We start from the raw sequence: 10423 nt of genomic DNA on the forward strand, positions 1-10423 counted from the left end.
TTAAGTAGCCCGAGAACTAAAATACAGAGTTAGAGGTCGTCGAGGCGGTTAGCTAAAACTCTAGCCTCATTCACGACAAGAAAGGGAAAGACGAGCACAAAATGACAAAAGTATTTTTCATTGACAAAGGGCTGGAAGGCCAATTACAAAATTGGAGGTCGGCCATTCAAGAGCCGACCTCGGATACAATGAAAAAGAAAAAATACGCCAAGTCTTAAGCGGCGGCAGTAACATCCGCGGGGTCGTCCGTGGCGATGGCCTCGGGACCTTCAGCCGGCACAGGCTCGGGGTCTTCTCCAACTGGCTTAGCACTTCCCAGATCATGCCATCCCCCTTCCCGTTTCAAGTCAGCACCTTCCTTTCTCCCTGACTTGTCTTGCCCACGCTTCTTTAGCATCTCTATCAGGGAAGGATCCATCTTCTCCACCTGTGCCTCCACCGATCTCGTCCGCTGACATGAAAAAATGCGCCGAGCCTTAAGCGGCGGCAGCAACATCCGGGGGGTCGTCTGGCACTGTGATGACCTCGGGATCTTCAGCCGGCACAGGCTCGGGGTCGGAGGCAGGGGCCTCAGGTGCCGCCTCCAGGACGCCGTCCGTCTCGGCCGCCGGTGCCGCCTCCGGGACGCCGTCCGCCTCGGCCCCCCTCGTCGAAGGCTCGGCGGGGTCTTGTTCGTACAATCCCGCCTCGGATGTCAAAATGGCAGGAATGTCTTCCGTGTCGGACCCGTAGCCCAGGTTCATCTTCGGACGGATCGTCGAAAAGTCGTACTGGGGGCAGTACCGGATCACCTGCAGCCGGAAGTTCTCGAAACCCCGGAGAAACCCGTCGACCGTCTCCTCCTCTAACATGTCGCGGAACTCCTGCGACCCCTTGAAGAGCTCCACGGCATGATCAGCTCGCTCGAGTGCCCTCCTCTCTCGGGCCTCGAGCTGCTCGATTCGGAGGCGGGAAACCCCGTCCTCATACTTGAGGCCCGCAACCTCGGATTGGACCTCCCCCAAGCGCGCCTCCGAGGCGCGCAAGGCCGACCTGGTTAGGGCATGAGCAGCCTTCTCCTCCTTGAGCCCCTCCGCCATAGCGAGGCGCTCGGCCTCGGTGGCCGCCCTCCGAGCCTCGGCCTCGGCCAACGCCGCCTCCAGCTCGGCGATCCTTTTCTTAGCCGGCTCCAATTGCCGGCTAACCCGCCGGGTCTCTTCCTGACATCCCCGGGCGATGAACACCAGAGAATCGAGCTCGTGAATATGCTGTAAAGAAAGAGACAAAATGATCGTGAGTTAAAAACATCTGGACTCGCTAATAACTTTAAGAAAATCAAGAAAAGGACTTACCCGGGCAGTGTTGCAGTAGGCACTGTCAACAATGTCCTCCAACGAAATGTTTCGGAACTCGGCCCGGTCCGCCGGAAGCATCGCACGCCGAAACACGACGCGTGCGACCTCAGCATCATGAATAGCCGAACTCCCCACAGGGATAGGGGAGTCCGGCTCATCCGACTCCTCTTCGAAGTACCTTGAGGAGCTCGGCGCGTCCTGCCTCGGGACCCTGGGGCCGCTTGCCTCAGGGCCCCTGGTCGGCTCGGGCCCCGGGCGCTGTGAGGAACCCGAAGCCGGGCCCTCCCGCTGGGAAACGGGGGCAGGGCAAGGAGGGGCCGACGGGCCCACGTCGTCGACGACCCGCGCCCGCCTCGGGTCGGCTGAGGAGGCCCCCGCCTCGGGGCCGCTCGTCTCGGCTGACGTAGAAGCGCCGGCCAGCCTCGCCTTCTTCCGAGGCTGGGGCATAGCTCCCCCGGCCTCGGCCTCCCGCCTCCTCAGGCGAGAAAAAAGCGACGTGTTGCTGGTCGGCATATGGGGAATATCTGAAATCAAAAATATCATCAAGTGTTAGACCATTAGCAGTAAAAACAAAGGACAAGAAAAAAAAAAGTAATGTAACTACCCTTACCCTCGGGGCGCGCCGAGCTCAGACCCACGCTCGCCAGGGCGTCCTCCCGTAGGAGCTCGGTCAGGTCGTAGCCCTTCCCGAGGGCTCGGAGAGAATCCAGGGTCCTCTGCTCCCTCCCCGAGGGCTCGGAGAGCTTGTTAAGGGCCTTCAACCGAGGGTGTCCCCACCTCGGATTAAACCCCCACGGCGCCTCAGACGTCAGAAAGAAAAATTTCCCCTTCCACTCGTGTATAGAGGAAGGGGCCCCGCGGAAGAGCGACATACCGCCTCGGAAGGCAAAGTATAGCCACTCCGCGTTCGCCGGGTTCTTCTTCAACAGAAAACACCGGCGGAAAATACTCACTGAAATCGGGACCCCATGCCCAAGGCACAGAGACAGGAACCCGATGATGGTTCTCCACGAGTTCGGAGCGAGCTGTGCTGGGACAAGTTGGTACTCGACCAGCAAGTCGTTCACAAACCTGTGGACAGGGAACCGCAGGCTGGCCCAGAGGGTCTCGCGGTGAATCGTGATCCGACCTGGGGGCGGCCGCGTCACCCTGTCTTCCGGCCCCGCAGTTTCGAGACAAAACCCGGGCTGGAAGAAAAACCGGGAGCGGATTAACTCCAACTCTTCCCCTGACAGGCTGGACCCTACCTCCTCCGGACCAAGACCCATTTTACAGGAGCGAAGTGAAATCGAAAGCAGAGAATGAAAACTGGGGAAGGAAAAGGAAGGGGAACCCTAGCAGTTGCAGGGTAGGAACCTACTAGACATCGCCGGAAATCGCTCCGGGCACCGACGGCGAGGTTCGGTTGAGGAAGGAAGCGAGGGAGAAAGATAACAAAAATAAGAAGCAGCCAAGTAAAACCTTTAGGGCAAACTCAAGGGGTTTATATAGACACCCTCAGCGGTCCAGATCGGCAGGGTCGGTTCCCATCCCCCGATCAGATTGCGCCACGTGTTTACCTCGGAGACCGAGGCACCGTATTCACTCCGGATCAATGAATCGGGTACGAAATCGAAGCCCTGTCCCATCGGATCTCGGGGCCTCATTATGGGTCCGCAGAATCGAATCGCCTTGAAGAACGAACGGACGGCACCTCCGCTCCCCTCATTTAATAAGGCCCTGGGGCACGTGGAGCCCCGACGTAGCCTTCACCTCGCCGGATCCATGATCCAGTAATACGAGATCGGAAGCGTCCGATCCTAGGTCATGCCGCGTGTCCGTTTTGAACCCCGTAACGGCACGCTCATTGATGAGCGGGGAATTCCGATTACGGGATCGAGGCGTCGCCTCGTTGAGCCCGAGGACCCTCATCATGGGTCCGCCGAACGAAGCGGTCTTGGCGATCCAAGAGACGCCACCCCCGTTACATCCGCTCCGAGAAACGTAAGGATACGGGCTCCACCATAAGTTCGCTGAATAAAGCAACCTCGAAACGCCCAAGGGCGCGGGTCTCGCCATAAACACTCCGAGAAACACGAGGGCGCGGACGAGATTCGCCCCCTAACTCTAATGATAGACTTTACTTCCCACGTCCGAGCCCGCAAGCCGCTCGAACTCGGAAGTCGGGGGGTAGTGTTGGGGGAATAAGATTTTTCCCCCAAGTGACACGAATGCCCCCAAGAAGCCGCACAATCGCCGACCCTGAACAGCCGAAGTCGACGTCCGACCTCGGAACGCCCGACCTCAAGACATCCGACCTAGGAAAATCTTGATGCTCAAGGTCTACCCTTGTCAGCCACCTACTACGGCCGTACTCCTCCGAGGTCCAACTGAGGACCATACCCTGCCACTGCTTCAGCATTTATTGCGCATGGCCGCTGTAACCCTCCGGTTCACTCTACAATTAATGTGGATCTCCGGCTTACTCCACCATTAATGCGGATCTCCGGCTTACTCGACAATTAATGCGGATCTCCGGCTTACTCCACAATTAATGCGCATGGCTCCTGACATCTACGGATCCTCGGCTCTCCACGGCAAGTTAGCCCAGCAGAGTCTAGTCAACCATGATAAGTCCCCGATCTCGGCCATACCTCCGACACCGATGCAATAATTCGCCTGGCAGCGCCCCAATTCAGGTCGTACGACGACCTCACCGCCGACATCGATGTAATAATTCGCCTGACCGTGCGCCGACCTGGACAACGTGCCAAGCCGTACTACGGCCTCGCCCCGTTACATCACAGGTACACCGACCCCCGCCTATAAAAGGGAACCTTGGCTTCTCAGACGGGGGGGAGAAAAATTACACGCTCTACAAACACTTTATCTCCTCTTCAACACTATTTGCCCCCTCCCTGACTTGAGCGTCGGAGGGCCGGCGCCGGAAGACCCGGCCACCGGCTTGTTTGCAGGCACACCAAACGGAGGACGCCGCTCGCCGACGGATCGCCGCCCCGCCGTGAGGACCCCCAGCTCCCTCTCTCCGGCCACCCCAAGCGGAGGACGCCGCCCGCCGACTGGTCGCCGCCCCGCCGTGGTGACCCGCTGCTCCCTCTCACTCGACCGAAGATTGCCCCCGGGTCCAATTTCCAGCAACACCATTTATGTATGGTGTTGCGGATCTTCGACCCGACAACAGCGTAGCCCCAACCAACTGGCGACAGGGAACGACCCATGTCCCCCACGAGGTATTGTCCGCTCTGAGACTCCGCCCCGCGCGTCCAGCGCTACGGGGGGGATTTTCTCCGACCCGCGCGTCCAGCGCTGACGGGGGGATACCCTCACGGTTTTGCCCTTCAAAAGGCGCCTCGTGAGGAAAGAGGTTTTCCCTCCTTATAAGGCACAAACATTTCCGCTGTCTAGTCGGTATGGGATTAAATTCAGGCTCATCCTCCATCATAGCCCCCCCAGCGGAAAGGTCCTGTGCCGGTGTAACCCGGCTTTACCAGCCCCCCAGGCTCAGGAAGAGTTTCTATGTGTGGGCGAGCCCTCCTTCTAGCGACATCTGTTGCGAATCTTCGATCCGACAACAGCGTAGCCCCAACCAACTGGCGACAGGGAACGGCCCATGTCCTCCACGAGGTATTATCCGCTCTGGGACTCCGGCCCGCGCGTCCAGCGCTACGGGAGGATTTTCTCCAGCCCGCGCGTCCAGCGCTGACGGGGGATACCCTCATGGTTTTGCCCTTCAGAAGGCGCCTCGTGAGGAAAGAGATTTCCCCTCCTTATAAGGCACAGACATTTCCGCTGCCTAGTCGGTATGAGACTAAATTCTGGCTCATCTCCCATAATATGGTATGATAGTTTTGTATAAAAATAAAATAATAATAAAAAAACTCGGAGAATCGTAACCGGTCCCACGGGGTTCTGCTTGCTGATGGCCGCCGACTATGATCTACCCCTCATTAGTCCCTCTGGGTAGATAAGAGGGACCCGTGCCGGCAGGCGAGGAGGAACGGGCCGAGAGGGGAGCACGGTGCTCTCTTTAATGGGCATCGTCTTCTTGTGACTACCTATTTAGTTAGGGTAGACGGCAAGGATAGATAAATGGGTTCTACACATGGAGTGGACCGTAGATGGACATTTTATGAGCCTGCAACAATTATTGAATCCCAAAAGAAGCCAGGGGATGGGCTTGACGAGGAGAACGTAGAGGGAGGTTTTTGTTCATTAGGATATCCAGTAAGCTCCAAGTCACTAGCCAACCTTACCCCATTTATTGAACCAGATCTAGGCTCTTGCCGGTCTTCGCATGCTGCCGACTGCATGCGTTAGCTCTTTTAAGGTGTACTCTATCCTTCGCAAAAGACAAGCTTTAAGATGGAAGACAGAGCAAGGGAAATTCAAAACTGCTAGTTTTTATTTCAGAAAATTTGAACGCCGGTTTATTGAATCATTATATTTTTTCCGATAGGCAGAGGGTAGGGTGTTATTCGCTAGAAAACTTCTGAAACTATGGCAGATTATAATTGTTGCTGGAAATTGGACCCGGGGGCAATCTTCGGTTGAGGAGATGGAGCGGGAGGTGGTTACTCACGGTGGGGCGGTGGTTCGTCGACGGGCGGCGTCCTCCGTCTGGGGCGATCGGCGAGAAGGAGCGGCTGATTCCCGCGGCTGGGCGACGATCCGACAGTGGGCGGCGTCCTCCGTCTGGGTGCCTGCACACGAGCCGGTGGCCGGGTCTCCCGGCACCGGCCCTCCGACGCTCAAGTCAGGGAGGGGGCAAATCGTGTAGAGTAGAGGTAAACGGTGCGTGTCCTCAGTATCGATTTTCCAACCCCCTTTTATAGACCGGGGGTCGGTTTACCTGCGATGTAACGGGGCGAAGCCGTAGTACGGCTCGGCATGTCGTTCAGGTCGGCGCTTGGTCAGGCGAATAATTGCACTGATGTCGGCGATGAGGGCGTTGTACAACCCGAACTAGCACGCTACCAGGCGAATTTATTGCATCAGTATCGGAGGTATGGCCGAGATCAGAGACTTATCACAGTTGACTAGACTCTGCTGGGCTTATTTGCCGTGGAGAGCTGGGAGTCCGTAGATGACAGGAGTCACGTGCATTAATTGTTGAGTGAGCCGGAGATCCACATTTATTGTGGAGTAAGCCGGAGATCCGCATTTATTGTGGAGTAAGCCGGAGATCCGCATTCATGCGCAATAAATGCCGGAGGGGCGTCATAGTACGGTCTCTGGCCGGACCTCGGAGACGTATAGCCGTAGTAGGTGGCTGACAAAAGTAGGCCTCGGGCATTGGGGTTTCTTTTAGGTCGGAGGTTCCGAGTTCGGGTGCCGACTTCGGCCTTCCAGGGTCGACGATTGTGCGGCTTCTTTGGGGCATTCGTGTCATTTGGGGGAAAAACCTTATTCCCCCAACACTACCCCCCGACTTCCGAGTTCGAGCGGCTTGTGGGCTCGGACGTAGGAAGTAAAGTCCATCGTTAAAGTTGGGGGGCGAACTTCGTCCGCACCCTCATGTTTCTTGGAATTTTCGTGGTAGGACCTGCGCCCTTGGGCGTTTCGAGGTTACTTTGTTCGGCGAATTAATGATGGGGTCCATATCCCTACGTCTTTCAAGGCGACTATAGCGGGGGCGGTGTCTCTTGGATTACCGAGGTTGGTTTGTGAGGCGGACCCAGGATGAGGGTCCTCGGGTTCGACGGGGTGGCGCCTCGGCCCCACAATCGAGAATTCCCGCTCATCAATGAGCGTGCCATTTTGGGTTTCAAAACGGACACGCGGCATGACCAGGGGTCGGACGCTTCCGATTTCGTGTTACCGGGTCATAATTTCGGAGGAGTGGAGGCCACACCGGGGCTCCACGTGTCCCAGATTTTATTAAACGAGGGGAGCGGGGGTGCCGTCCGCTCATTCTTCGAGGCGATGGGGTTCTGTGGACCCATAATGAGGTCCCGAGATCCGATGGGACAACACTTTGATTTCGTATTCGATTTATTGATCCGGAGTGGATGCAGTGCCTCGGCCTCAGAGGTCGCCACGTGGCGCAGCCCGATCGGGGGATGGGGACCGACCCCATCGATCTGGGCCGTCAGGGGGGTCTATATAAACCCCACGAGTCTGCCCTAAAGGTCTTGTTTGGCTTCCCCTCATTTTCGTCGTCTTTTTTCCCTTGTTTTCTCCCTCAACCGAATTTTGCCGGCGGTGCTCGGAGCAATTTCTGGCAATGTCCAGTAGGTTTTCTTCCTGTTTTCTCTAGAGTTTCCTCTTTTCTTCTCCTTGCCAACTTCCATTTTCTGCTCTTAATTTTTACTCCATTCTTCTGTGAGAATGAGTCTCGGTCCCGAAGAAGTTGGGTCGAATATGTCAGAGGAGGAACTGGAGACAATCCGCCCCCGTTTCTTCTTCCAGCCCGGGTTTCGTCTTGAAACCGCAGGGCCGGGGGACAGGGTGACGCAGCCGCCCCCAGGTCGGATCGCGATTTACCGCGAGACACTCTGGGCGGGCCTGCGTTTTCCCACCCATGAGTTCGTGAGCAGCTTGCTGGCCGAGTACCAGCTCGTCCCGGCGCAGTTGGCTCCGAACTCATGGAGGACCATAATCGGGTTTTTGTCCCTGTGCCTTGGGCACGGGATCCCGATCACGGTAGGCCTTTTCCGCCGGTGTTTTCTGTTAAAGAAGAACCCGGCGGACGCAGGGTGGCTATATTTCGCCTTTCGGGGCGGTATGTCACTCTTCCGGGGCGCCCCTTCCTCGATCCACGAGTGGAAGGTGAAGTTTTTCTTCCTGGCGTCCGCGGCGCCTTGGGGGTTTGAGCCGAGGTGGGGACACCCACGGCTGAAGGCCCTCAACAGACTCTCCGAGCCCACGGGGAGGGAGCTGAGGATCCTAGACTCTGTGCGAGCCCTCGGGAGGGGCAACGACCTGTCCGAGCTCCTGCGGGAGGGCGCCCTGGCGAGCGTGGGTCTGAGCTCGGCGCGCCCCGAGGGTAAGGGCGGCTACGTTATTTTCATTCTTTGTCTTTCGCTTTTACTGCCACTGGCCTGACACTTAACAAAATTTTTGATTTCAGATATTCCCCGCATGCCGACCAGCAACACGTCGCTTTTTTCCCGCCTGAGGAGGCGGGAGGCCGAGGCCGGGGGGGCTAATCCCCAGCCTCGGAGGAGGGCGAGGACGGACGGCGCTTCCTCGTCGGCCGGGATGAGTGGCCCCGAGGCGGGGGCCCCTGCGGCCGACCCGAGGCGGGAGCGGGTGGCCAGTGGTGCGAGCCCATCGGCCCCTCCTTGCCCTGCCCCCCTTGCCCAGCGGGGGGAATCATTCGTGGCCCGGCCGCAGCAGCCAGGACCCGGGCCTGCCCGAGGCCCCGAGGCGAGCGGCTCCGGGACCTCGGGTCCGATCGTGCCGAGCTCTTCCCGAGCTTTCCGAGAAGAGTCGGTTGAGCCAGACTCTTCCGTTCCTGAGGGGAGCTCGGCCCTTCAGGACGCCGAGGTCGCACGCTCCATGTTGCGGCGTGCAGTGCTCCCAGCGGACCGGGCCGCGTTCCGGGGGATTTCGCTGGAGGAGGTCGCCGGCAGTGCTTACTGCAGCACCGCCCGGGTAAGTTCCCTTCTTAATTTTCCTGAGTTATTAGCGTGCATACGTGCTTTTCAACTCACAATACCCTCGCTTCTTCTTCTTTTTTTTTTTTTTTTTTTCAGCATATTCTCGAGCTCGACACCATGGCGTTCCTCGCCCACGGGTATCGAGAAGAAGTTCGGCAGCTCGGCCAGCAGCTGGAGCCGGCCAAGAAAAGAATCGCCGAGCTAGAAGCGGTGTCGGCCGCGGCCGAGGCTCGGTGGGCGGCCACCGAGGCCGAGCGCCTTGCCGTGGTGGGGGCGCTTGAGGAGGAGAAGGCGGCTCACGCCATGACCAAGGCAACCATGCGCGGCACGGAGGCGCGCTTGGGGGAGGTCCAGGCCAGGGTCGCGGCCCTCGAGTATGAGGAGAGGGCCCTTCGCCTCCGAATCGAGCAACTTGAGGCCCGGGAGAGGAGGGCTCTCGAACGAGCCGAGCACGCCGTGGAGCTCTTCAAAGAGTCGCAAGAGTTCCGCGACATGTTGGAGGAGGAGACGGTCGACGGTTTCCTTCGAGGCTTCGAGAACTTCCGAGAGCAGGTGCGCCTGTACTGCCCTCAGTATGACTTCTCGACGGTCCGTCCGAGGGAGGACCGGGGCTGGGGGTCCGACGTGCGAGCCCTTCCCACCATCCTGACATCCGAGGCGGGAATATATGAGCAAGACCCCGCCGAGCCTTCGACGAGGGTAGCCGAGGCGGACGGTGTCATGGAGGTGGCTCTGGCGGCCGAGACGGACGCTGTCCCGGAGGTGGTGCCCGAAGCTCCTGCTCCCGACCCCGAGCCTGTTCCGGAGGAAGGTCTTGAGGTCATCAATGTGCCGGACGACCCCCCGGATGTGGCTCCCGCCGCTTAGGACTTAGCGTATTTTTCTTTCTTTTTCATTGTATCCGAGGTCGGCCCTTGAGCGGCCGACTTCCAATTTTGTAATTGGCCTTCCGGCCCTTTGTTAATGAAAAAGTATTTTTGCCATTCCGTGTTCATCTTTCCCTCTGTTGTCGTGACCGAGGCCAGGGCCTTAGCGAACAGCCTCGATGGCCTAGCTTTGCATTTTAATTTCCGGGCTGCTTAACGAAGTTGCCCTTCTTCCCGGGCTACGTCTTAGCCTTCTCGGGTTCCAGTCATCCCGACGAAGAGGAGCTCCGAGTCTTGAGTTTTTTAGAAAATTTCCCTAAGTCCTATAGCTCGGATTTGGGAGACGTGGAGGTCATCGCGTTTAGCCTTTAGGGAAGTCCCAAGGTGTCGAGGTCGGGCCTTAGCCCTTTAACTAAGACCGGACTAGGTCTGTATGTGCCGCTAATCGGGGAGCTTAGTCGGGTCTCCGAACTTAACTCCAAACTCCTCAGAGGGAGCGCGGGCCAATAGGCAGGTTGTTACCGAAGGTTTTCGTAGTTATTGTTCTCGGACTCTGCCGAGGCTTCGGTGAGCAAGGCTGGGGTTTCCAGAGATTGCCTTGGTACCCGTGTTTGGCTGGCGC

This window comes from Phoenix dactylifera, chromosome 14 (assembly GCF_051530095.1).
Source record: "Phoenix dactylifera cultivar Ajwa chromosome 14, Ajwa_hap1_PhDact_Kaust_v1.1, whole genome shotgun sequence".
In the NCBI taxonomy this organism is placed as follows: Eukaryota; Viridiplantae; Streptophyta; class Magnoliopsida; order Arecales; family Arecaceae; genus Phoenix; species Phoenix dactylifera.